The sequence below is a fragment of the Hemiscyllium ocellatum genome, chromosome 24 (assembly GCF_020745735.1).
Source record: "Hemiscyllium ocellatum isolate sHemOce1 chromosome 24, sHemOce1.pat.X.cur, whole genome shotgun sequence".
Lineage (NCBI taxonomy): Eukaryota > Metazoa > Chordata > Chondrichthyes > Orectolobiformes > Hemiscylliidae > Hemiscyllium > Hemiscyllium ocellatum.
In genome coordinates, this window is record NC_083424.1 from 31,597,154 (window position 1) to 31,623,896 (window position 26,743).

Consider the following 26,743-nt stretch of genomic DNA (forward strand, 5'->3'; position numbering starts at 1 on the left):
TTAGCATGGCGAATTCACCTAACCTGCACATCTTTGGACTGTGGGAGGTAATCGGAGCACCTGGAGGAAACCCACGCAGACATGGGGAGAATGTGCAAATTCCACACAGTCAGTCGCCTAAGGTGGGAACTGAACCCAGGTCTCTGGTGCTGTGAGGCAACAGTGCTAACCACTGTGCCACCGTGCCCGCCCACTAATGTGCTGCCACTGTTTAAGAAGGGTGGTAAGGACAAGCCAGGGAACGATAGATCAGTGAGCTTGACGTCAGTGGTGGGCAAGTTGTTGGAGGGAGTCCTGAGGGACAAGATGTACGTGTATTTGGAAAGGCAACAACTGATTAGGGATAGTCAACATGGTGTTGTGTGTGGGATATCATGTCTCACAAACCTGATTGAGTTTTTTGAGGAAGTAACAAAGAGGATTGATGAGGGCAGAGCGGTGGATGTGATCTTTATGGACTCCTATAAGGCATTCGACAAGGTTCCCCATCTGGTTAGCAAGATTAGATCTCGTAATATAGGGAGAACTAGCCATTTGGAACAGAACTGCCTCAAAGGTAGAAGACAGAGAGTTGTGGTGGAGGGTTGTTTTTCAGTCCGGAGGCCTGTGACCAGTACAGTGCCACAAGGATTGGTGCTGGGTCCACTACTTTTTGTCATTTACATAAATGATTTGGATGTGAGCATAAGGGGTACAGTTAAGTTTGCAGATAACAGTAAAATTGGAGGTGTAGTGGACAGCGAAGAAAGTTACTTCAGATTACAACAGGATCTTAACCAGATGGGCCAATGGGCTGAGAAGTGGCAGATGGAGTTTAATTCAGATAAATGCGAGGTGCTGCATTTTGGGAAAGTAAATCTTAGCAGGACTTATACATTTAATGGTAAGGTCCTAGGGAGTGTTGCTGAACAAAGAGACCTTGGAGCGCAGGTTCATAGCTCCTTAAAAATGGAGTCGCAGGTAGATGGGATAGTGAAGAAGGTGTTTGGTATGGTTTCCTTTATTGGTCAGAGTATTGAGTACAGGAGTTGGGAGGTCATATTGTGACTGTATAGGACATTGGTTAGGCCAGTTTTGGAATATTGCATGCAATTCTGGTCTCCTTCCTATGGGAAGGATGTTGTGAAACTTGAGCAGGTTAAGAAAAGATTTGCAAGGATGTTGCCAGGGTTGGAGGATTTGAGCTATAGGGAGAGGTTCCAGCTCGGCGAACAGAACCACTACAACAAGCACCCGAGCTACAAATCTTCGCACAAACTTTGAAGAGGTTGAATAGTTTGGGGCGATTTTCCCTGAGGCTGAGGGGTGACCTTATAGAGGTTTACAAAATCATGAGGGGCATGGATAGGATAAATAGACAAAGTCTTTTCCCCGGGGTGTGGGCGTTCAGAACTGGAGGGCATAGGTTTAAGGTGAGAGGGGAAAGATATAACTGAGACCTAAGGGGCAACTTTTTCACACAGAGAGTGGTGCATGTATGGAATGAGCTGCCAGAGGAAGTGGTGGAGGCTGGTACAACTGCAACATTTAAAAGGCAGAGTAGGATGAACAGGAAGAGTTATTGGGTGGGGAAACGAGATTGGATTGGGATGTCTGGTCGGCATGGACGAGTTGGACCGAAGGGTCTATTTCCATGCTGTACATCTCTATGAGCATATCTTCTTCAGCTTTCCTCTCCGCCACAGTGCAAAACTGTCTGAGGTCATTTAACCCCACACCTGAGTACCTCCATGAATCTCTGAAACACCAAATTGTGCAATAGTACAGCACGCATTGGTTTACTGTATGGACCTTCTAGAGAAATCTCAATTAGTGCTTATATTTTGTGTGCAAGTGTCTGAGTAAGTTAGGTTATTTGCTGATCATTTTCTTACTCAACAATATGCACAACTGTAGCCTTATGCTTTGACCTTGAAGAGCTCAATTGCTGAGCTCAAACATTTGATATTGTAACTGTATCTCACTGAGGAAAAGATTTGATTCTTTCATTTGCTCAGGAATTTGTTTTATTTGGAAGCTTATTAACATATCCAGCACTTTGCCCTCAGGAGTCAACAATACATTGGTGGAAGTACAATTGAATTAAAAGTGAACATCAAGGCACGTGCACAAAAAAACCCCTAAGCCTGGTATAGGTAACAGCATCGTTTCCAAAATTAATGCACCCCGGGTAAAAATACATAATGGATCACTAGACCTACAGCAGAGTGGCAACATGTTCAACTTGATCGGCTATCTAACGAGCCACTGGATGACAGAATTAAACTATGAATGTTTTTAATGTTTAATACATTATCCTAATTAAACTAAAAGACCTGCATTTATATCTTGCCTTTCAAGAGGTCAGGTTCATATCCAATAAACTACAACCTAAGAAAGAGGATTACAACAGCTAATGTGTGCACAGCAAGATCCCATAAACAAAAAATATCTAAATAGCCTGTCAATCCATTTCAGCAAATTTGTTCAGAGATAAATGTTGGTCAGTACACTGTGAAAATTCCACTGGTATCCTTCAATGGAAATCCTGCATACTAACTGAACAGAACAAATGACATCTTTTTTTCACTACAATTCAAAAGACAGTAGCTGTATGTGTTTTGTTCTGTCCCATGGGCAGCATATCAGTACACTTTTAAGAGACAAGCTTGTGACATAATTAGTGGATCATAGCATGTCATCTGAGAATATAAAGATTGAAGGCTTTCAACATGGATCACTTGAAGCGATGATGTACCACTGAATGCATGCTGCTGTTTTTAACCTAACAGCTTAAAGTGAGCCCAGACACTGATATGCCTGTGAATGTAATGTTTGTACATAAATTACTAGCTGTAATCAATTTCTGTTGGATAGTTCCATAACACATTACCTATGCCTAGTTCTTATGTAATAAGACCATAAGACATAGGAGTGAAAGTAAGCCATTCGGCCCATCGAGTCCACTCCGCCATTCAATCATGGCTGATGGGCATTTCAACTCCACTTACCCACATTCTCCCCGTAGCCCTTAATTCCTTGTGACATCAAGAATTTATCAATCTCTGCCTTGAAGACATTTAGCGTCCCGGCCTCCACTGCACTCTGCGGCAATGAATTTCACAGGCCCACCACTCTCTGGCTGAAGAAATGTCTCTGCATTTATGTTCTGAATTTACCCCCTCTAATTCTAAGGCTGTGTCCACGGGTCCTAGCCTCCTCGCCTAACTGAAACAATTTCCTAGCATCCACCCTATCCAAGCCATGTATTATCTTGTAAGTTTCTATTAGATCTCCCCTTAATCTTCTAAACTTCAATGAATACAATCCCAGGATCCTCAGCTGTTCTTCATATGTTAGATCTACCATTCCAGGGATCATCCATGTGGATCTCTGCTGGACATGCTCCAGTGCCAGTATGTCCTTCCTGAGGTGTGGGGACCAAAACTGATACAGTACTCCAAATGAGGCCTAACCAGAGCTTTATAAAGTCTCAGTAGCACAACGGTGCTTTTATATTCCAACCCTCTTGAGATAAATGACAACATTCGCTTTCTTAATCACGGACTCAACCTGCATTTTACCTAATGAGACTCCTCGACTAGCACTCCCAGATCCCTTTGTACTTTGGCTTTACATATTTTCTCACCGTTTAGAAAGCAGTCCATGCTTGTATTCTTTTTTTCAAACTAAAAGTATGGGTGATAACATAATCATTGCTGCATTAGATAAACAACCAGTTAGAGATAAAACCCACATCACTGCGACACAGCACCCTCTTAGCACTGGACAAAAGATTAGTCTAGATTAATTGGTCTTGAATCCAAAACCATCTTATTCAGAGATAAAGCGCTAACATTGAACCAAAACCAACAGTGTATACCAAGATTGAAACAATGGATAGAATCATAATTTTTAGTGTCATATGTTACGACTGTGACAGGAGGACTGCATTGATAATAAGGTCCCCATGGGTCCATCAATCACGCCATTGATCCAAATGGATTGGACCAATTACCAAAATAGCTAATTGCTTCTTTTTATTTCTGCTATCATGGTTAAAAGAAATGTCGGCTAGGGTGGTTTAATAAATTTTAAAAAGTAATCCATTTACAGAACAATTCTTAAACCTAGTGGCAACCACTCATCAACATCTAGTCTATCATCTGGAGTATAAACTATTACTCCTTCATCTCACAGACAAAACTGAAAAAGGCAAGTCTCTGCAGGGATTATTTGTTTTTCTAAACAGGCAAAAGGGAAGAAATAACTTCTTTGGACCAAGGGTCTGGAAACAAAAGAGGGAATGTGATGACTTCACATGCCCACCTTGCCTATCAACAAAGTCAAATTGTTGACAGCTGTAGCTTGATAGTTGTCCACTTCTTTTCCAACGAAACTGGATTTGAGACTGAGAACTGATGACAGTCTACATCAGATTTTCACTGGGTAAATGGAAATACAGGCAATTGGAAACTCAATCAGTCTCCCAGAATTTCTCTGGAGTGGTGAGCCCATGATTAAATTTGTTCAATGAGGCCTAGTTCATCAGATTTTGACAGCCTTTTAAATTTAACACTGGCTAGCTGTGTTTCCCAATGTTCAGGAAACCTGGCATTTGAAGGGAAGCAGTTATAGCAGGAAATCACTGCTTTTCAGTAGGTGAAGAGAAACAGATGTGCTTCCCCCACCTCTCAATTGGCTGCAGATGGATTTGTGAATTCAGCTTCAAGTTAAGAAACATCTAATGGACATAAAATCACCACAAGGCCATGGATCTGAGTGGGAGTGGACATTATGCCTGTTTTCACCTCCACGTGCTTGCTGAATGTAAAATTCAACCCAACATCTGAATAAATCACCAATATAATTGTGATTCAAATTTCAAAGTATTTCAATGTGGTGAAGCATTTTAGGACACCCTAAGGGATGTGAAAGACTAAATAAACACAAATCTTCTCATTTTAAACAATCTATCGTGGTGAGTGAAACTGCTGTAAAGAATGTGTGGTGGAGGCTGGTGCAATTGCTACACTTGAGAGACATTTGGATGGGTATATGAATAGGAAGGGTTTGGAGGGAATATGGGACGGGTGCTGGCAGGTGGGACTAGATTGGGTTGGGATATCTGGTCGGCATGACAGCTTGGACTGAATGGTCTGTTTCCATGCTGTACATCTCTATGACTCTATGACTCTAAGATTGTCATGTAATTCTAAGCTATGAAACCCATCAATGATCTACATTGTCCATTGTACATGAAATCTTAATTCAACCCTGATCTCTTTTGCAACAAAGAACTGTGAATGCTGGAAATCTGAAAAAAAACCAGAAATTGCTGGAGAAATTCAGCAGGTCTGGCAGCATCTGCGGAAAGAGAAAGCAGAGTTAGTGTTTTGGATTCCGTAGCCCTTTTTCAGAACTGATAACTCTTAGCTATTCTCTACCTGTATTTCTAAAAGGCATTCGACAAGGTGCCGTACAAAAGGCTGCTGCATAAGATAAAGATGCATGGTGTTACAGGCAATGCATTAGTATGGATAGAGGATTGATTAACTAACAGGAAGCAAAAAGAGTGGGAATATATAAGTGTTTTTCTGATTGGTGATCAGTGACTAGTGGTGTGCCTCAGGGACCAGTGTTGGGACCGTAATTATTCACAATTTACATAGATGGTTTGGAGTTGGGGACCATTTATAGTGGATGATACTAAGATGAGTGGTAGGGCAAATCTGCAGAAGACTGTGAAACTTTCCAGAGGGACATAGATACTTTATTGTGTGGGCAAAGGTCTGGCAGATGGCCTACAGTGTTAATAAATGTGAAGTCATCTATTTTGTAGGAATAACAGTAAAAAGGACTATCAATTTAATGGTTAAAAAAAAAGCATGCTGTTGTGCAGAGGGACCTTGATGTCCTTGCACATGAATCACGAAAGTTTGTAGGTGCAACAGGTAATTAAAAAGGCAAATGGAATTTTGTCCTTCATTGCTAAAGGGATTGAGTTTAAAAGCAGGGAGGTTATGTTGCAGCTGTACAGGGTGCTGGTGAGGCCACACCTGGTGTATTGTATGTTTTGGTCTCCTTACTTGAAAAAGGATGTACTAGCATTCGAGGGAGTGCAGGGTAGGTTCACTGGGTTGATTCCTGGGTTGAGGGGGTTGGCTTACAAGGAGAGACTGAGTAGACTGGGTTTATATTCATTGGAATTTAGAAGAATGAGGGGGTTCTTATAGAAACATATAAAATTATAAGGGGAATTGACAAGATAGAGGTAGAGAGGATGTTTCCATTGGAGGGAATAGCCTCAAAGGGAGGGGGAACAGATTTAGGATTGAATTGAGAAGGAGCTTTTTCACCCAGAGGGTTGTGAATCAGTGGAATTCCCTGCCCAGTGAAGTAGTTGAAGTTCCTCATTGAGTGCTTTTAAAGCTAAGATTTAAACTTTTTGAACAGTAAAGGGATTAAGGGTTATGGTGAGTGAGCGGGTCAGTGGAGCTGAGGCCATGAAAAGATCAGCCATGATCTTATTGCATGGCAAAGTGCACTCAAAGGGCCAGATGGCCTACTCCTGCTTCTATAGTTCTCATGTACCTAAACCTTTAAGACTGTATGGTGACAATATTCAGTAATTTCAATTTCTCATACACACTAAAATTGGATGTGTTGTATTGAAAAGGCAAAGTCTATAACTGTAAAAGCCTTGAAGTTATTTAAATATTACTATATATACTTAATGTCTACCATCTGCTTTAAGGGCAAGACTATATTTAAATAAATACAATAGAAAAGGTATTGTGAAACAAATCCAAACAGATTTTGAATGTGTATACCACACAACAAATTCTAGACACAAATTTTAACAACCCTCCAATCTTTAATTTACAGAAATCTTTAAACTGCCATTAAAAATACCAGCATTTAAAAGTATGTCATCAAAGGTGTCAAAACAATACTGCAAAGAAAAGCCTGAACCCCTATTGGCTTTTTTAAATTATTCAAGCAAGAATTACTACAGGTATTGCATTAAACCCAGTAGAGAGGCAGAGATGACTGATTCAGTTACATGCTATTAACATTTTGACTGAATCCCACATTAATTAATTTATGGCAGTGGTGCTTGAGGCTTTGCAGAAATGGATGTACCTCAATGATTTTCTACAACCTCTTCATTTCAACATGCGATTAATTGAATATACGAGACAAAACTATACAAATCCATACTGAGGTGTGGACTTTCTAATTTTACTACTGAACATCAAATCACATGGACTTCAGGTTTTTGGGATTAATAGGTTGTTTTTGTTTCCCTGGAGGTTGAGAAGCCCTCAATCATTGACAGCATTTTTCTGCAAAATGTTCTCAGCTCACATTCCAAGAAATGCTGCATGACATGTAAATGTTTTGTTGGGACATTGAACAATTATGACAGAAAAATTCAAGAATCTCAGTTTTATCAGGACTTCACAGTGGAATTGGATTCAAGGATAATGGTGATGTTAAGACAGTATCTTTTTATTGTTCTGTATTGTTGATTGTAGATTGAAATGAGAAAGGACTGTTTTAAAAGTTACGATTTTGGAATGGACTGCTGTACTTTATAAAAGCAAGTTACCAAAACTCATTGTAAGTGATGTTTACACTGCTGCTTCATAAATGAGGGGGTGGGCTGATTGCAGATGTGATGTCACCAGAAGTGTGTACAAAGTGAGATTCAACTGGCAAAAAAAAAGCTGACTGGCTCGTGGAGGGGTAACCAGTTGTCAATGGCAAAAGCCATCAGCCTCCAAGCAACTATATTACTGAGACTTGACAAACTGAACAGTTTGTGGGTTTAAATAATAATACCAGAAGCCTTTGGATCAATGGAAGGTGAGGTGATATCTCTCTCTGCTGTTAAAGATACCTGAAGCCTAGAAAAGGCCTCATCATTTTCCCTCACCAGTTGCTGCGAACTCTAGCTTTTAGCCATTAATTAAGAGGCTTTGTAATTAATGTATTAGTCACCTGTGCTTCCTACAAAGAAGTGGAAAAGAACCTGGAATGGAGAACCACAAATCCTCCATCTATAATACCATTTTTTGTTGCCTGTCTGCGTCTGTAGGTGTGTATACGGCTGGATTTTTTAAGGGGGTTAGAGTTTTAAATGGTAGAGTTATATGCTGGGAGTTCATATTGGGTTTCATCAGGGGTTTATTCTTATAAAATAAATATTATATTCATTTACAATAAATAATAGTTCTTGTTAGAGTACAGAAACTTGGTCAGTGTTTCCCTTTAAACAGACAGGTGAATTGGGGAATCTTGCAAACTTTGATAAATCTTTCACTTTTGTGATGAGTCCAGGCATGGCCTGGCATGCTTTCCAGTGGTCTATCCTAGTGAGGTATAACTGTGACCAAAATCAGGCTTTGGATACTGAGGTTGTGTTAATCTCACCTAATTGGAAAGTAAGTGTTCATTTTCATTGTGTTTTTACAATTATGTCATAGGATTTAAAATGACTGTGTAGCACATATTTGACATTCTCTGTGTCACATTCCTGATTCCTGATGAAGGGCTTATGCCCGAAACGTTGACTCTCCTGCCCCTTGGATGCTGCCTGACCTGCTGTGTTTTTCCAGCACTACCCTCTCTCTCTGATTCTCTCTGACACAGTCAGGCCTCACTCGGATGTAACACATCTCAAATGGATGATGTAAAACAATGATTTACTGGAACTGATGAGCAGCTGGAAAAGTATCATGGCAAGGAAAGTTGAGCTCAAGAAGCCAGGGAAATCTGAATGGCCTGTCAGGAGACAGAATCTTTCCTGAGACTGCAAGTTCAAAGAAAGGATTTCAGCATAATAAAATCATTTGCAAGTTATACCATTAAGCTTATTATATCTCTGAGAATCCTTCCTAATGTTTCCACTTTGAGGCCTTGACCAGCATCTCACAATATCCACAAGACTAACCATGTGTGTTTTCCAAAGCCTCTTTCAGAAGTACCTATAATTTCCTGAATCCTGTGGACTGATAATATAAGCATCTGAAGGTTCTCAGGTTGTGTCAGGGGTGATTTTTCAGTGTAATGAGAATGAGTCTTCCCTAAAGTAGTCTTATAATTTTTGGACCTCATTTTTCTCAACTGAGTTCAAAGCAAGCTGATTACCATTCATTAAACTCTTTTGCAAGTTAACCTTGATTTTTACATCAGAGGGGAAAAAAAATCACAGACTGGGAATAAAAAGAGTGATTACAACAACATGTTTTATATACCATTCCTTGTTTGTAAAATATCCCAAAATGCTTTTTAGCAAGAGGGAAGCTATTACTCTAAAGTAGACAATGAGCATGGAGAAAGTGAAATGTTGGAGAGATTGAGATGAGCAAATCAAAGCAAGATTTTGTGAAATGGAAGGTAAATGAAATTGAAATGGCAGAAGCATTATAGCTGATTAGGGAACACTAACACAGAGACGGAATGAAGGATACTTAAAAAATAAAACAAATAGTGAGGGATGAAAGGCAAAAGAATTGGGTTTACTTAGGACAATGAGGAGATTTGAAGACAATGAAGAATTCTGAAATCAGTTGCTGGGTTATGGCACATAACTAATGTTTAGAAGCAGAGGGGAGAAAACTTCAGACTTAGTGTGCATGAAGAGACAGGGGATAGCATATTGCATATGTTTGCTGACAGTTGAGATGGGAAATCAGAACAATAGGGAGTCAGAGCAAACGTGCCTTTTAAATGATGGACACACGGAAAATGATTTCACCAGCAGAACTGGGAAAGGTAGGACTGGAGATGGATAATAGTCAAAAAAAATTTACATTAGAAAGAACTTAAGATTGAGATTGAGTACGATACTAAATTTCTACTAAAATTGCTGGAGAAACTCAGCAGGTCTGTGGTGAGAGGTAATGTTAGTCCAGTGACTCTTTTGGTTTTAGATTTCCAGCATCTCAGTTCTTTGTTTCATTTATTACATTAAACTTTTACACCATTCAATTCAGCTTGAGATGACAGCTAGGAAAGTCAAAACCGGTTGAGAGGTACAGATTTACTAGTTCGAGTCCAAAAAGATTGTCTTAGCATTGTCAAAACTCAAGCAATTATTGTTTACACAAAATAGCATTGTATTCCAGGGATGTTCTGCTGGAATAGAGATTCTTGTCAGAGATATGGTTGGATACTGCCAAATTTCGAGAGAACCTGTCTTCAAGCATTAATGCCACTTCTCTGGGGGCTTGGTCTGCTTTAGTACAACTTCAAAATCTTCAAAATTTAATTTAGAAAGAAATGCTCTTTTCAGGAGTTGAACTATTTTATTTTGCTATTTACTTCATGAAGCATAGCTCAATGGTGCTGAACCTCAAGATCAGCTTCATTTAATGCTGTCAAATCTTACAACCCTTCTTCAAAAGCTCTGCCTCAGGATCTCTTCCTCTCAGTATTCAGAACCATTCCCAAAATCTCCCCAACAATGACAACTGGGATTCTTCAAGCACCTGTAAATTAGTGTGGTGTCCCACGACAATGTAGCATTGCTGCCAAACTGCTCAGTGGAATTCATTGCCTCTACCCCTCAACCCCTGGGGGTTTCTTAGTTTGAATATTTCCTCCTATCCCCTGATCCCAGTCTCCATGGCCCGCACCACTTTTACCAGACCCCAGGCTGTTTCCTTCTCCACATACTACTGTCGTCTTTGACTGACTGTGAACAATTAAATGAACGATCTGCTGGGAGCAGCGTTATAAATTTTTCTACTAACAGAAATGTAGGCCTAGAAATTGGATCGCATCCAATTCACAATGTAAAAATAAAATGAAACTTCCCTCTGGGTTGACAAGCTGCAGTCAGTCATGAAGGAGTTTTACAAACAAACTCAAAACAAGCCAAAGAAAGGCACTAAAACCATTTTTGGCCTGGTGCCTTCGGTACCATTAACCAATGTCACATGCAGCTCATTTCCAGTACACACTGAGTGTGCGTGCTGTACAACATATCACACACAATCAAATTTATAGCTATTATCTGCGTAGCTTTCATTGAGTTGAAACGTTTCTGCAAATCCCCTTCAAGTTGCGTTCCAAAAGTGTACGAGGTGCCCTGACATCTGTCATCGATTTGTAGAGGAAAGACAGAAAAAAGTCGACTGATATTTCAGGCCTGCATTATAAATGCATTAGCTTCACAGCTTCGTATGTCTGCAAGGCACCATGGGCTAACTCCCAAAAATGTTCCCTTTTTAAATCAAAGGTCTGTCATAAATATAATCAATTAAACTGTTACATGTGCTGCAAACATTGCTGTCACTGAGGAAGCTAGTTTCTCTTGATGACCCAGGTGGTTCAGATAGAGGGCTGAACATGGCATGCAGAAGGTTCTGAGTTCAGTTGCTGCTCTCTACTGAGTTAGACAAGCAGGAAGCAAGCCAGAAAGCAACAACACCCCCAGATCCTATGGACTACCCAAAGTACACAAACCAGACATCCCACTCAGACCCATAGTATCACTACCAGGGACACCAGCATACAAACTGGCCAAAGAACTACAACAGAAACTGAAACACCTGGTCAGCGGATCCAAACACTCCATACAATCAACACAGGAATTCTTGGACGCCATCAGGAATACACACATAGACAAAGAAGAAACCATGATCTCATTCGACTTGACGGCACTGTTCACTTCGATTGACAAAACCCTAGCCAGAGAAACAATAGCCAACCTACTGGACATACATAACAGAACACAGGAGGCGGAACCTATCAACAAAGACGGCATACTTAAACTACTGGACTTATGCCTCACTACACACTTTACATTCAACAATCAGATATACGAACAAATCAACGGAACACCCATGGGATCACCAATCTCGGGACTCATAGCAGAGGCAGTTATGCAAAGGTTAGAACAAACAGCCCTACCGCAAATTCAACCCAAACTCTGGGTCAGATATGTCGATGACACTTTCGTAATCATCAAAAACACGGAAATAGAAAAAACACACCGGATCTTCAACGCCACACTCACAGGCATCCGATTCACGAGAGAAGTAGAAAAGAATAGCCAACTCCCATTCCTAGACGTGATAGTACAGAGAAAACCGAACGGAGAATTCACCACAAGGGTATGCAGGAAAACAACACACACAGACCAAGTCCTAAACTATGAAAGTAACCACCCCAACACACACAAACGAAGCTGCATCAGGACATTATTCAAAAGAGCTACAACACACTGCAGTACACCAGAACTGCGAAAAGAGGAAGAGGAACACCTATACAAGGTATTCGCCAAAAACGGATACCCGCGCAACTTTATCAACAGATGCCTAAGAGATAGACCACGGAATGAGGACATGCCACAACCAAAAGGACTAGCCACACTACCATACATCAGGAGCGTTTCAGAACTGACAGCCAGACTACTGCGACCCCTAGGACTCATAACGGCACACAAACCAACAGCCACGCTCAGACAACAACTTACTAGAACAAAGGAGCCAATACCCAACATGAGCAAAACTAATGTAGTTTGTAAAATACCATGCAAGGACTGCACAAAACACTATATAGGACAAACAGGAAGACAGCTAACAATCCGCATACATGAACACCAACTAGCCACAAAACGACACGACCAGCTATCCCTAGTAGCCACACACTCAGACAACAAGCAACATGAATTCGACTGGGAAAACACTACTATCATAGGGCAAGCCAGACAGAGAACAGCCAGGGAATTCCTAGAGGCATGGCATTCATCCACAAACTCCATCAACAGACACATCGACCTGGACCCAATATACCAATCACTACAGCGGACAGCTGAAACTGACACCTGGAAGCGGCAAGGACAGACCACTATAAATGCCGGAAGAAACATCAAAGAAGCGCTTCGCAGGAGGCTCCAGAGCACTGATGATGTCTCCTAGCCAGGGGACGAAACGTTTGCAACAAAAACCTCCAGATCGGCGAACAGAACCACTACAACAAGCAGGAGGCTGGAAGCACACTGCAAGCCAGGCAGCATCATGAGGTGGAGAAGTCCTTCTTCAGGACTTTGTCACGCGCACTTTATTGAGTTAGCACTGTCGAACCAACAGCTGCATCGATAGAGATGACTACAAAATCCCAGCAAATTGGGAAACTCAGATTTTCAATCCCTCAGTCCTAAGGCCCTCTCCAAGTGAAGTCACCATGCAGTAAGTTGCTGGTATGCTTTATTGACTCACGGAATGTGGGCATCACTGGCTGCACCAGCATTTATTGCCCATCTTTAGTTGCTCCTTGAGGTGGTGGTGGTGAATTGCCTCCTTGGATCTGGCTGCTGGCCACATGCTGTAGATAGACCCACAATACTGCCAGGAGATGACAGGGTAAGACATCATGGTGCTGCTGTTCTGATGATCTGCCACTAGCATCTAAGATAATTATGTTAGCTCTTGTGAGGTAACGACGAGATGTGGGTCACAGAGTACTGAAGAATTCAATGAGCTTTTCTTAAGCACCCGGTATTTATGTGTGTACACTATAATCAGAGGCACTTGAATGACTGAGCTCAAGCTAAGCAATTTGAGTGTACCACAGCTGGCTTCCTTCAGCATATCATGTTGCAGGAGGACCAAGTAAGGTGGAGACTGAGAACTTTCTACCATCAAGTCACATACCATGCCACAGTGATAACATCATAAGCACGTCGGTTACAGTATATAGTTTGTGATACTGACCCCACTTCAACTTTATCTGTACGCACTACCCAGATTCAGCTGCCTATGAATAATAGCCACTTACTTCACCACTATTCACTCAAGTGTTCCACTGTTTATAAAACATCAGATCACTTGCCTGCATCCACTATTCCATACATAGACGAAAGTTATTGTTTTTGGTGTCAAGCAAACACGTTCAACCCTCTCCTGAAAATTTGTCTGTGACTGAAACAGGGTATTTACAGTCTTTGTGTTATATCTGAGCCAAAGGTGCACTTCCAACCACAGATCAGAACTGATCCATCACTACTTTCCCATTGCTCCCTAGCTCCAATCATCTCCAGCTGAAACCCTTATCTATGCCTGTGTCCCTCTAGATGTGATCATTCCAATCACTTCTGAATAGCTCCTAATTTTCCCCTCTCCCTGAACATAAAGCCATCCAAAATTGTGCAACTTGTAACCTGATATGCATCATCCATTGTCCCTCTACTCTCTGACTGACATTGGTAATCATTTAGGCAATAACTGGATTTTAAAACTCTCATCCTAGTTTAAACGCCTCCATGGCAGGGCTATCTGAGTGCTTTACACAAGTGGCTACATTTCAACTTGTGTCTCACTCAGTCAGCCCATGAGCAAATTTCAGAATGGTAAACTTTGGCACAGCATCAAAAAAAATGAATAAAATCACATTTAAAAAAGTATGAAGCAGTAGAGCCAACCAATTTTTTAAATGTTTTAATTTCAGAAGCAGAGCTGAAGTAATAAATTGGTTGGCAGTCCAGGCCTAGAAACAAGTTAAGGAGCTCGCTTTAAAGAGCATTGACTGAGATTGCTTCTGGTGGAACACACTCTGAGCTGTCTCAGTGGAACTCAAATGAAACTCGGAATCAGATGCAAGTTTCCTTTCAGCTTGGGTTTTCCTTCTCTGGCCAGGTGTTTGGATAAGTTTCGGGGAAGGAAGGAGATGAGGAAGGGTGTGTGTGTATCTGACTCACTCCTATGTCACAGTTCGGACTCTCTCACCTGCACATGTTTGCCCACTGCCATCCCCCTCCAACAGCCCCACCAAACACAGACTCCCAGTCTCCCTCCCTCCCTCTCACTCACTCTCTCCCACTGCCTTCATTACACTCATTTATTTGGAAGTGCAAGCTTTCAGAATGCTGCTCCTTCATCAGGAGGACCACCACTACATCATGTTCATCGCATTCAGATTTGCTCACTCGAACAGACTCACTCACTCTTTCACACTCATTCACTCACTGCCATCTACACTACTACAGCCCTCACTCTCGCTCACGCTCACTCACGTCCACACCCCCTCACTGTAACACACTCCTTCATGCCCATACACACCCTCACGCCCACACACTCTCTCACGTCCACACACTCCCTCATGCTCACACACTCCCTCATGCTCACACACAACCTCACACCCACACACTCCCTCACAGTAACACACTCCCTCACGCTCTCACATTCCCTCACTCACACACACTCCCTCATGCTCACACACAATCTTACTGTAACACACTCCCTCACGCCCACACACTCCCTCACAGTAACACACTCCCTCACGCTCACACATTCCGTCACTCACACATTCCCTCACGCCCACACACTCCCTCACTGTAACACACTCCCTCATGCTCACAATCTCACTGTAACACACTCCCTCTCTGTAACACACTCCCTCAAGCCCACACACTCCCTCACTCACACACACTCCCTCACGCCCACACACTCCCTCACGCCCACACATACTCCCTCACGCCCACACACTCCCTCACTCTCCCACATACTCCCTCACACCCACACACTCCCTCACTCTCACACATACTCCCTCACGCCCACACACTCCCTCACTCTCACACATACTCCCTCACGCCCACACACTCTCTCACTCTCACACACTCCCTCACTCTCACACATACTCCCTCATGCTCACACTCCCCCATTCTCTTCCTGCATCTTTTGATGTTTAGGATCGATTTGAGACAGCAGTGACAGTGACAAGATTTGCTTCCTCGTTCCACCTGACAGAGTGTTGAGGTGCCTTGGGTGAGTTCCTGATAATCTGGTTCCCTCCACCTCTCTGACCTGCTCCACCATCTGCTCCACCTTTGTGTTGCTTTAGGAGGCTAACTCTTTGAAGGATGGAGCTGAGCAGTGAGAGTTGACTGTGGCTATGGTGTGAAACTGGGAGTGGGAAGGTGATGTGCATGAAAGAACCTGCAGCCAAATGTGCAAAGAGAAGGCATTCTGTCTGGAAGAAGCAGTCACTGGTCACTTGTAAAGCTATCGGTAGCAAACTCAGAAGAGAGAGCTCTGATTGCAGGAACTGCTCCCTGCAGGTCTGCCACTTTCACCTCCATGTATTTTAAACAGAGTCTGCAGGCCAGAGAGATTGAGATGACAGGATGGATTCTGGCCCATCAGTTATAAGTTGGCCTTGCCCAGCTCTACAGCCCCAATCTCTCCAGCTCAGGAACCTTCCGAAGAGCTACAACCCTCTGTGCTCCTTCAATTCTGATGTCTCAAGTCTCCCCAGTTGTAATCATCTCATCACCGGCATGTCAACAGCAAAAATCTAAGTTCTCTGACTCTCTCCTTGCCTTTCTTCCTTCACAATGCTGTTCAGATCCACCTCTTTGACCAAATGGTTTGGAAATCCTAATATCGGTTCAGCATTTTGTTTTATGACACTAAATTACCTTATGATTTTTTTTTCTACATTAAAGTTACTTTATAAATGCAGTAATAATAAGCAATCATTTCTGTTAATCAAAGATATTTGGTAATAATTTAGTTTTCAACATTCACTTTTCTCAGCCTATTGACCATGAATGTGCCTTTGCTATTTTTGATTGTTCTGATGGGGCAGCCTGTCCTAATGCATGCTGCATTACTTCCTGCTCAGAACACGCAATATACTCGACTGAATCAAGCATTCTGTGTCACACAGATTCCTCAAAATTACTCTCATTTAATTAGTGACACTTAAGGGGATTTATATTTGATACAAGCATTCAATTATATCACTTAGGAAATAATCCTTTCAAATGACTGTCAAGCTGTCTGTTTGTATTCTGAATTAAATGTCATTTACTCTTTGCATATATCTCAGCCTGTTTTAGAAACATCAACCACAACATTGAATAGGGACTTGTTAAAGGCTGTTCAAAATTCAGCTGCTTGACTGTAACTTTTAGTTTGGAGAAAAATCACTTGAAAGATAGTTGATTCAGGGAAGCCTCGGTTAGTTGTTCATTGTTCTTGCTAGTCAGTCAGGTTTCTACAGTGCTTGTGAATACCTCAGCAAATAGTCAAGGTCTTACAAGCACATATCAGATGCAACTGCTTTCGTTGGCTTTCTTAGAAGATTTCTTAGAAGGCACAGAGGTGAGCACACACTTCGGTCTTGAGATATGCTCTTTCTCCTGCACAGATGCGTTCACCTCAGTGGGTTGAGTATTGGAGATGGTTCAACTGTCACATGGTGAGCAGCACATCACATCTAAGTATGAGGAGACGCTAGAGGCAGCGACATCATTGAAACGTCCTCACTAGAAGGTGGCAGGACACCCCAGGCTTTGCACAGCTGGATGGTAATGCCGGGCAACAGAGATCATTCCAACGAATAGAAAGGGAGCTGGTGGAGCAGCAACAGGAAGTGAGTGAGATTCTCCCGGCATTTCCAGACACAGTGAGCATCTTTGGACAGAGATTGGAGAGGGGATATGTTAGGGTGGTTCTACATGAATGGTCAGCACTAAGGCTGTCCTCATGAAGAATCAGAAAGACAGTCTACAGAGTGCACACTGGGCCACAGCAATGGCCTGCACTGACATAGGATGAGTAGACGGAGTACAACGTCACCTTCACAATCAGTGTCTCTCATATCGACGTATGCATTGGGAGCAGGAGTAGGCCACTCCATCCAACTCTGTTCTATCATACAATAAGATCATAAATTACATGATTTTAACTTCACCTCCACATTTCTGAATACTTTCATGGGCCCCTTTTCTCTTGGTTAGCTGGGAAGTTGGGGATTGTCCATCTGGAGGAAGATGGAGAAAGGAACATGTCTATGGGGACTCCTCTTAAGACAATCCTACGTGTTGCTCCTGGGGTCTGTGTGCTATTCATGCAGCTTTAAAGTAATTTGGCTGGGGGTGGCATGTGCCATGTGCCTGGAGGTACAATATGTGGTGAGGCACAGACGAATAGAGAACCCTCATCAGGCTGCAAGGCAGAATGTAGACAGATTAGATTACTTACAGTGTGGAATCAGGCCCTTTGGCCCAACAAGTCCATACTGACCTGCCGAAGCGCAACTCACCCATTCCCTCCATTTACCCCTTACCTAACACTACGGGCAATTTAGAATGGCCAATTCACCTGACCTGCACATCTTTGGACTGTGGGAGGAAACCGGAGCACCCGGAGGAAACCCACGCAGACACAGGGAGAATGTGCAAACTCCACACAGTCAGTCGCCCGAGTCGGGAATTGAACCCGGGTCTCTGGCGCTGTGAGGCAGCAGTGCTAACCACTGTGCCACCGTGCCGCCCAAAGGCACAGTTAAGGCACAAAGACAGGATGGCATTGATTTTAATGCAAGGAGTCTTGTGAGTAGGGCAGATGAGTTGAGAGTGCAGCTTTACACAAGATGATATTATATCATTGTATAACAGAGACACGGTTCAGGGACAGGCAGGACTGGCAGCTTAATATTCCAGCATATAGAAACCTCAGGCAAGGCAAGATGGCTGTAAAATAGGAGGCAGTGTCCTAAAATGGATCAATTCTTACAATAAGGAGGATGACATCTTAAAAGATTCTTCAAATGGAGCTATTCGGGGAGATCTTAAAAATAAATAGGAGATAATCATATTGCTGGGAGTATTCTATCGGCACCCAAACAGTCAGTGAAAGTCAGAAGAGCAGAAACACAGACAAATGTCAGAGAAGTATTAAAATAACACTCCTCAATATTAACTGGAACAGTCAAAGTGTGAAAAGCTTTTGGAGGGGTTGGTGGTGGAGTTCTGAAAACGCATCCAGTACAGCTTTTTAAGTTCGCATGCAGAAAATCCTCCAAGAAAGAGGGTGGTCCTGCACCTAAAGTTCGGGGATAAGACCATAAGACTAAAAGACATAGGAGCAGAAATTAGGCCATTCAGCCCATCAAGTCTGCTCTGGCATTCAATCATGGCTGATAAGTTTCTAAGCCCTATTCTCCTGCTTTCTCCCCATAATCCTTGATCCTCTTGATGATCAAGAACCTATCAATCTTCATCTTAAATATCCTCAATGACCTCCACAGCCTTCTGTGACAATGTATTCCATAGATTCACCACTCTAAAAGTTTCTCCTTATCTCCGTTCTAAAAGGTCTTCCCTTTGTTCCACAGCTGTGCCCTCCTGCGAATAGAAACATCTTCCCAATATCCATTCAGTATTCTGTATGTTTCAATTAGATCCCCCTTCATCCTTCTAAACTCCATCGAGTACAGACCCAGAGTCCTCCAACATTCCTCATATGTTAAGCTTTTCATTCCTGGGACCATTTTGTGAACCTTTCCTGAACACACTCACAGGAAAGTACATCCTTCCTGAAATATGGGGCCCACAATTATGCACCACACTCCAAATGTGATTAGACCAGAGCCTTATAGAGCCTCTAAACTACATCCCTGCTTTTATATTCAAGTTCCCTCAAAATAAATGCCATCATTACATTTGCCTTTCTAACCACTGACTCAATCTACAAGTTTACCTTGAGAGAATTCTGGACTAGAGGTCCCAAGTCTCTTTGCACTTCACACTTCTGAATTCTCTTCCCATTTAGAAAATAGTCCCTGCCTCTATTCTTCCTACCAAAGTGCATGACCTCACACTTTCCCACGTTGTACTCCATCTGCCACTTCTTTGCCACACTCCTAACCCTGTCCAAATCCTTCTACAGCCTCCCCATCTCCTCAATACTACTTGTCCCTCCACCTATCTTTGTATCACCTGCAAACCTAGCCAGAATGACCTCAGTTCCTTCATCTAGATCGTTAATATATAAAGTGGAAAGTTGTGGTCCCAACACTGAGCCTTGTGGAACACCACTAGTCACCGAATGCCATTCTGAGATGAAACCTTTTATCCCCACTCTCTGCTTTCTGCCAGACATGCTAGCACCTTGTCTCTAAGACCATGGGTCCATACCTTACTCAGCAGGCTCTTGTGTGGCACCTCGTCAAAGGCCTTCTTGAAGTCCAGGTGGATAACATCCATTGGCTCTCCTTAGTCTAACCTGCTCATTACTTCATCAAAAGAATTCTAGCAGATTAGTCAGGCATGACCTCCCCTTGATGAAACCATGCTGACTTTGCTCTATTTTATCATAAATTTCTAAGTATTTAGAAATCTCATCCTTCACATTGGATTCCAGGATCTTACCCACGACTGAGATTAGGTTAATTGGTCTGTAATTTTCTGTCTTTTGCCTAACTCCCTTTTAAGCAGGGGTGTCATGTTAGCAATTTTCCAGTTCTCTGGGACCCTCCCTGATTCTAGCGATTCCTGAAAGATCACTACTAATGCCTATCTCTTCAGCTATCTCCCTTAGAGCTCTGGGGTATAGTCCATCTGGTCCAGGTGATTTATCCATCTTCAGGTCATTCAGTTTTTCTAGCACTTTCTACTTGGTGATGGCCATCATGCTCAGCTCTGCTCCTTCACTCTCTTCAATTTTTGGGATATTACTCGTGTCTTCCACCATGAAGACTGATGTGAAGTAATTCTTCAGTTCCTCAGCCATTTCCTTGTTCCCACTATGATCTCTCCAGCGTCATTTTCCAGCAGTCCAATGTCTATGTTTGCTTCTCTTTTGCCCTTTATATATCTGGAGAAACTCACACAGTCTTCCTTTATATTGAAGCTGGGAAAGTGTTTGGAGTGTCAGTGTAGGAGCATTTTGTTGAAAATGACTGTAATGCAGAAAGATTTAAGGTAGTCATAGAAAAGGTCAAAAATGAACCAGAAATGCAAACCCTGAACAGGCCAACTTTAATACAATTCGACATGATTTAGTCAAAGTGGACTGGGAGTAGCTACTTATAGGAAAATCTACACTAACGAAGTTGGAGTCTGTTGAAAAGGAAATTGTGAGAGTACAGGACCAATATTTTCCCGTAAATATTAGCACTGTTGCCTCATAGCGCCAGGGACCTGGGTTCAATTCCAGCCTCGGGTGACTGACTGTGTGGAGTTTACACATTCTCCCCATGTCTGCGTGGGTTTCCTCTGGGTGCACCGGTTTCCTCCCACAATCCAAAGATGTGCAGGTTAGGTGAACTGGCCAGGCTAACATTGCCCACGGTGTTCAGGAATGTATGGGTTAGGTACATTAGTTAGGGTTGAAAATGTCTTGCTGGTTAAAGCACAGCAGGTCAGGCAGCATCCAAGGAATAGGAAATTCGACGTTTCGGGCATAAGCCCTTCATCAGGATTCCTGATGAAGGGCTTATGCCCGAAACGTTGAATTTCCTATTCCTTGGATGCTGCCTGACCTGCTGTGCTTTAACCAGCAACACATTTTCAACTGTGATCTCCAGCATTAACAGACCTCATTTTTTTATATTAGTTAGGGGCAAATGTAGAGTAGTAGGGGAATGGGTCTGGGTGGGTTACTCTTTGGAGGATCAGTATGGCCATGAAGGGCAGAATGACCTGTTTCCACACTGTAGAGATTCTATGATATTCTATGATATAAATGGGGAAACCAGCAAATCCAGAGAACAATGAATATTGAGGAATATACATGATTGGATGAGGAAAAAAAGGGAAGCTTATGGTGGATACTGATGGCTCAAAACCTAATCAAAACCAGGAGGCATATAAAAGCTGCAGGGGGTTATTTAAAAAAGAAATTAGGGAAGTAAAGTGAGACATGAAAAATGACTGATACATAACATAACTTAAAATTCAAAGGTGTTTTAATTATATTAGGGTCAAGAGAATAACCAGGAAAAGAGTAGGGTCCATAAGGGACTAAAATGGCAAACTGTATGTGAAACTGGAAGACATAGTTGAGAATCTAAATGAGCCATTTGCATTTGTATTCACTGTAGAAAAGGCTGAAATAGATATATAAATCAGAAACAGGGACTGTGTTATACCTGAAAAAGTTACAGTTGAGACAGAGGAAGTATTAGCAGTGTTGACGGGCTTAAAATTGGATAAATGCTGAGGCCCAAATGCGATCTATCCTAGGTGGTAATAATAAAGGGAGGAGATTGCAGGGGCCCTGACTTTAATTTTCAAATCCTCTCTGGTCACAGAAAAGTTAGTTGTCAGAGGATGAGAAAGCAGCTCATAGGTACTATTAATTGAGAAGGGTGTTAGGAGTAAATCCAGGAATGATAGGCCGGTTAGTTTAACATCAGTGGAAGGAAACTTTGAGAAAAAGTTCTGAGGGACAGAATTAGCCACTACTTGGAACGGCAAGGATTAATCAGGTTTTGTCAGAACAGCTTTGTCAGGAGAGATCATGTCTGACAAATATGACTGAATTTTCCAAGGAGTTGACTCGGTGTGTAGGTGAGATAGTCGAGTTCGAAGTAATCTGCATGGACTTTGGTAAGGCTATTGACAAGATCTTGTACAGAAGACTGGTCAAGAAGTTAAGAGACTATGGGATCCAGAGTAATTTGGCAAATTAGATAAAAATCTGGCTTAGAGGCAGGAGGCAGAGGGTAATGGTCAAAAGGTTGTTTTTGAGACTGAAAACCTGTATCCAGTGATTTGTAGCTGGGTCCTTTATTGTTTGGAGTATACATTAATGATCTAGATAGACATGGATGGAGAAGGTACCAATAAGTTTATGAATGGCATGAACATTAAAGATGTAGTAAACCACAAAGAAAGAAAGAAAGCCTTAGACAACAGGGCTATACAGATCAGAATTTCACCAGTTTCCTCATTTCCCCTTCCCACACCTTAGCCCAGTCCCAAGCCTACAGCTGAGCACCGCTCTCTCGACCTGTCCACCGTCTTTCCCATCTATCCATTCCACCCTCCTCTCCGACCTATCACGTTCTCCCCCACCTTGATCTACCTATTGCATTCCCAGCTACCTTCCCCCCAGCCGCATCCCCCTCCCATTTATCTCCCAGCCTCCCAGCCCACAGACCTCATTCCTGATGAAGGGCTTAAGCCCGAAATATTGATTATTCTGCTCCTCAGATGCTGCCTGACCTGCTGTGCTTTTCCAGCACCATACTCTCAACCATATAGATCAGCTGGTTGGGTAACCTAACAGTGGCAAATGGAATTTAACCTGGAAAAGTGTTGGTGATGCATTTTTGGAGGATTAATGAAGGAAGAGAGTATCATACGAATGGTATGATTTTAGGAAGTACAGATGATCAAAGGGACTTTGGTGTGCATGTCCGCAAATCCTTGAAGGTGGTTGGATATGTTTGTTAAGGTAGTTCAGAAAGTATATGTGATACTTGTCTTTATTGGTCAAGGCATTGAATAGCAGGGAAGTTATGATGGAGCTCGGTAAGTTATTAGTTAGGTCACAGCTGGAGTAGTGTGTGCAGCTCGGGTTGTCACACCAAAGGAAGGATTTGATTACACATGGAGAGAGTGCAGTGGTGGTTCACCAGGATGTTGCCTGGGCTGCAGCCGTTCAGCTATGGAGAGAGTCTGGTAAGGCTGGGGTTATTTTTCTCACAGGAGAGAAGACTGAGAGAGGACCTGACTGAGATGTACAAACATTGTAGGGGTGTCGATTGGATAGACCAGAAGAAACTGTTTCCCTTAGTAGGAGGGTCAATCAGCATGGCAGCACGATTTCAGGTAAGGTGCAGGAGATTTATCAAGGATTTAAGGAAGAATGCTGTCATCCATGGAGTAGTGTGCATCTGGAACTCACTGTCTGAGTGGGTAGTCGAGGAATAATCACATTTCAAAATTATTAGATGAACACCTGAAACTCTGAATCGTACAAGGCTTATGGACTAAGTTCTGGAAATTGAGACTAGAGTAGACAGATCCACGTTGGCTAGACAAAGGCCCCCTTTCTCTGCTGTAAAACTCAATGGCTCTGTGACGAAATGTTGAAGATACTGTTTTGAAATATATTAAAGATCTTATTACATGTATACAGAAGGATGGAAGTTCTCCTAATAGTCCAGCCAATATTAATACACCAACCAACACATCAGCCACAGATTCACTGGTTAGTCATTCCACTTGCTGTCCATTGCATTTTGCCATGAGGGAATGGAGGACCAGATTTTCCCATAGCAACAGCACTGAATACCATGAAAAAGTCATTTCTTGGACGCAAAACATTTTGGGATGTAATCATTGCAATTCTTTCCTTTTATAAATGCCAGACTAATACCTCATTTGTAAAAATTAAATAAATGTTGTATTTCTTCTGTCGTTAAGGAAAAATGAGTGAAAGTAAACACACTCAAAGTTCGAGAGAGTAATTGGGAAAGCTACACATTGCAAGCCTTCCCTCCCTGCGGTATTTAATAATATGCAGCAAAGGTTTCAAATCTCAAGTTGCACTGGGATGAGACTTGGCAGGTTGCCAGCTTTGGTTGCTCCATTTCAGTCCCTTATGGACAACTGTAGTTAGTTATAATGCATGAGTGAATCTGACATAAATCACCTGAAACAAAAGGTTACAAGAACACAAGCTTTAACAACGACCTTCAAAAAACAGTCGAGGCTTAAATACTGTGTAGCCTTTTGGGTTGTAATTAAAATGCTTTGAGCTTCCTTTTCTCTCCTTGCCAAATTGTCAGATTTGCTATTCTAATGAATCCATTAACGGAATCTGCATTTGATGTTCAGCCTGGAAATTAATGTGATTAATTACTGACGGATATGCTACCACTTTCAAACCACGTCTGCTTGAAAACGGCCACCGTGTCTTTCATTCAAACTAAACAGATAGATGCTTGTATCAATGATCAAAGGTAAAGGAAATTTTAGCTGTGTGATCTTAAAAAAACTTACAAGAAATTAAGAGATTCAAAAGTTGTCAGCTAATGTCCTGTCAAATGGGACAGAGAGGTGTCAGAATGATACAGCTGCAACTGCAGTCAATGCTGGAAATGTAAATGAAATATGGATCTTAGTCTGAGCAAAGATGTATCTACAGCCTAGAAACGTCACTGTGAATATTTCTGTGCTGATGCTTCACTGTAAGTAACTTAGCTGTTCTCGACTGAATATGCGCATTAATTAATTTATTTCAAACCTTCTACTTAAATAGTAAATAAACCAATTTCACCCTGTAGTTTAGCAAGATGCAGTACTACTAAATGGTGAGCTTCCTAGGTTTAGTGCTTGAAAAAGTTCCTCAACTTTTCAAAAGCATTTAACATGTCACCAAAATTCAATCCTCGGTTTACAAGCACTACAGACTGCAATTGTACTGCAACTGCAGTATTAAAAATGAGTAATTTGTATGCTCATGAGTTTGAGCCCTATCAATGCCAGAAAACGTAAGACGTTTCCACTTGGGTCATCCAATGTCAGAAGTAAGCACTTCCGGGTCAAAAATCCTATAATCATTGCAAAACAAAACTCTTACAGCTTGGCCAAACCTCAGAAGAGTGACCCCTCCAGCACAACTTCCATTCTGAACATCCACAAGGACTCTTGCCAAGTCAGATTAAATTAATTACAAATTTGTAGATTTATCAATAAATGACTTGTGCTCATGAAGCACTGGTTAAGAGACTGTCCAAAATCAGTTGAGAGGGTTGGACTTTATCTTCCATCGGGTTGGATTTATATCCAGGATCCAAAGGGTTCTGTTTCAAAAACTTGCAATAAACAACATTTAGAAAATGTGCATTGTATTGAAGTTGTTTTGCAACCAACGATCCAAATCATGCAGTACTTACAATGGTGGAACTCTCAGTATTTGCCATCAATACTCTTCTGAAACTGATAGCAACTTCTGGAACAACACATGCATAGATAAATGCAGAATCCAGAGGCTGCTGTCAGGGCTCCTGCACTTCTTCATTGGTCAGATTCTCCCAAGAATCTAATCAATTAGAAATCACTGAAACAGGAGAACCTCCATTCTGAAACTCTAGTCTCATTGTAAAAACATTTGAAAAGTTTTTAGCATCTCGAATGTAAGGGTATGGAATGCTTTGCCCGCAACGGTAGTAGATTCGCCAAGTTTAAGTGCATTTAAGTCGTCATTGGATAGGCAAATGGACGTACATGGAATAGTGTAGGTGGGATGGGCTTCAGATTAGTATGACAGGGCGGCGCAACATCGAGGGCCGAAGGGCCTGTACTGCGCTGTAATGTTCTATGTTCTATGAATGTGGTGTAACTGAGTTTTTAAACAGTGTAAGAACTTAATAATTACTGTTAAATATCCATACAAAACCTGAAAGAGTAATTTAATATTTCTTGAATGTCATTTTTTCCATTAAATGAAAAATCACATACTTCCAATTTTATTTTTAAAATATGCAATTAATTTTATTTTCCTACTTTAGCTTCCACTTTAATCTCTCATGCAGGTCCCACTCATTTATTTTTGTAGAATTTAAAATGAAGAGTGAAAGGATTAAGCAGTCGTTACTTCCTGATTTGTTGTCTGTGGGAATATTTCAATATGATTGGTTGTGATCACCACACTTCAGTTGCTGGACGTTGTCTTTAGTGGGCACAACGTGGAGGTGCCAGTGTTGGACAGGGGAGTACCAAGTTAAAAATCATACAACATCAGGTTATAGTCCAACAGGTTTATTTGGAAGCACGAGCTTTCGGAGGGCTCCAATTTTTAATTTAATAGGCACCAGTTTGAAACTGATAGCTGAGCTCATTAGATAATTGTGGGGAACTTTCTATGAGAGCTACGGTAAATGTTGCCCCAGCCTGTTACTTCCTGAGGATGCATCAGACTGTAAATGGAGTGTTGATACATTCACAGAGTGGATGCAGTCTGATCTGGCATTAGAGCAGAGCAGATTGGAAATCTCCAGAAGTAGG

At 41.9% G+C, this 26,743-nt stretch overlaps 1 protein-coding gene across 3 annotated transcripts in view; it reads right to left on the reverse strand.

Moving 5' to 3' along the window:
- Positions 1 to 26,743, reverse strand: part of si:dkeyp-14d3.1 (transmembrane protein 132C) — a 1,122,524-nt gene that overhangs the window by 218,635 nt on the left and 877,146 nt on the right. The window contains exon 1 of one of the 3 annotated variants that reach the window (XM_060843671.1): positions 13,215 to 13,569. The exons of 1 other annotated variant lie outside the window; for it this stretch is intronic. The gene's annotated coding sequence lies outside the window, so the exon portion shown is untranslated. Of the gene's footprint in view, positions 1 to 11,987; positions 12,053 to 13,214; positions 13,570 to 26,743 lie in introns of those variants that run through there. One more of the 3 variants, XM_060843672.1, reaches the window with a different exon arrangement.